This window comes from Callospermophilus lateralis, chromosome 7 (assembly GCF_048772815.1).
Source record: "Callospermophilus lateralis isolate mCalLat2 chromosome 7, mCalLat2.hap1, whole genome shotgun sequence".
Taxonomy (NCBI): Eukaryota; Metazoa; Chordata; class Mammalia; order Rodentia; family Sciuridae; genus Callospermophilus; species Callospermophilus lateralis.
Genome location: NC_135311.1, coordinates 131022172 through 131024044, shown reverse-complemented (window position 1 = coordinate 131024044; position 1873 = coordinate 131022172). Strand labels below are relative to the sequence as shown.

The 1873-nt window shown below is 44.1% G+C and overlaps 1 pseudogene; it reads left to right on the top strand.

Moving 5' to 3' along the window:
• The first annotated feature begins 1253 nt into the window (after positions 1-1253).
• Positions 1254-1672, top strand: LOC143404982 (signal recognition particle 19 kDa protein pseudogene; annotated as a pseudogene).
• Positions 1673-1873: the final 201 nt, after the last annotated feature.

Genomic DNA, 1873 nt, shown 5'->3' with positions numbered 1-1873 from the left:
AGAGTGGTATGTGGGCCTTGTTTGGATCTTGATTTGAATGAACTGTAAAGAGTCATTTATAAAAGAATTTGGGAAATCTGAACATTGACTAGATATTAGCTGATATTAAAGGTTTTCTTCATGTGTTAATGCAATTGTATGTATAAACATATATACATATGAATGTATATGCAAATAAATAAGTGATGTGTGTGTGTGTGTGTGTGTGTGTGTGTGTGTGTGTGTGTGGTGCTGGGGATCAAAGTCAAGGCCCCTGAACATGCTAGCCAAATGCTCTTCCACTGAGCCGTATCCCAACTCTCCAATAGTTTACATTTCTTTTTTAAAACAAGAGGTCTTGTCTCTTAGAAATACATACCAAGGCAATTACCAACGGAAGGACTTGACATCTGAGCTTTGCTTTGAGAGAACCAGCAACACTGGATGGGGATGTCCATGGAACAAGGCTTCCCGTGAGTTTAGGACTGTTAGCGCTGGGGCATGGGCACATGAGGAGTGGCCATTGTATTTTTTCTACGTTTTTGTGAATGTTAAAATTTCTACATCTTTGGCCAGGCGTGGTGGCACATGCCTGTAATCCCAGAGGCTTGGGAAGCTGAGGCAGGAAGATCATAAGTTCAAAGCCAGTTTCAGCAACTTAGTGAGGCACAAAGCAACTCAGTGAGACTCTGTCTCTAAATAAAATACAAAAGGGCTGGGGATGTGGCTCTGTGGTTAAGTGCCCCTGGGTTCAATACCCAATATCAAAAGAATCAAAAGTAAAAAGGGCCTGGGCATGCAGCTCAGTAGCAGATTGCACCACACACATGCACAATTCCAATTAAATTGTCCAGCTCTTCACCTCTTCTTCTAGCCTAGATACAGAACTTTTTGCTGCATGTCTATCTTAGGGCACAGAAATTCAGTATTCTCAAAGTCACACTTCCCCATAAATGAGCGGATTAGTGGTACACCAGCTTACACAACTGTTTAGAGCATTACTCTCCATTAGAAATAGTTTGTGAGCCACATGCAGTTCACCATCTTCTTGTAACAATCAATGAAAGTAAAAAGAAGCTGATGAGCCAGGCGCTGTGGCCCATGCCTACAATCCCAGCATCTCTGGAGGCTGAGGCAGGAGGATCTCAATTTCAAAACCAGCCTCAGCCTCTTAGCCAGGCCCTAAGCAATTTAGAGAGACCTTGCCTTAAAAACAAAAAAGGGGGTGTTCTGCAGGTGGGACCTGGGCTGTCTCTGTGTGGACTCACGTGGAAATGGCTTGTGGCCCCACAAGGTCCCTGGCAGACCAGGAAAGGCTTATCTGTATCTATCCTGCTTATTTAAATAATAAGAAGACCATCACAGACGGAAGGTGGATCCCCATAAATAAGAGTCTTGAAAATCCTACGGCCACAGAGATTCAAGATGTATCCTCAGTGGTTGATCTAAATGTGTTTGTTGAGAAACATAAAATGTGCCCTAGAGAATGGAATTGTGATGTTTAACACAGAGACAATCGGGTCCAGATCCACAGGAAGACGGCAGCCTCCGTCTTATTTCCCACCGGTAAGTCAGCAGTGCTGTCTGCTGCAGAGGCCATACCTAAACCCAAAACAAGGGCACGTGGACAGGAGGTGGTGACCCATGTCTGCAGAAAGGAGAGGGAAGTCAAAAAAGGGGAAGAAAGAAGTGATCAAGTATGTTGTGGTCCTGCTGTAAGTGGCAGGGTGGGGACTTCTTTGTATCTGAGGAAAACAGCATTTTTTTTTTGATGGACCTTTATTTTTTTCATTTAGTTATATGCAGTGCTGAGAATCGAACTCAGTGCCTCACAGGAGCTAGGCAAGCGCTCTACCACTGAGCCACAACCCCAGTCTGGAAACAGCTCTTTGTT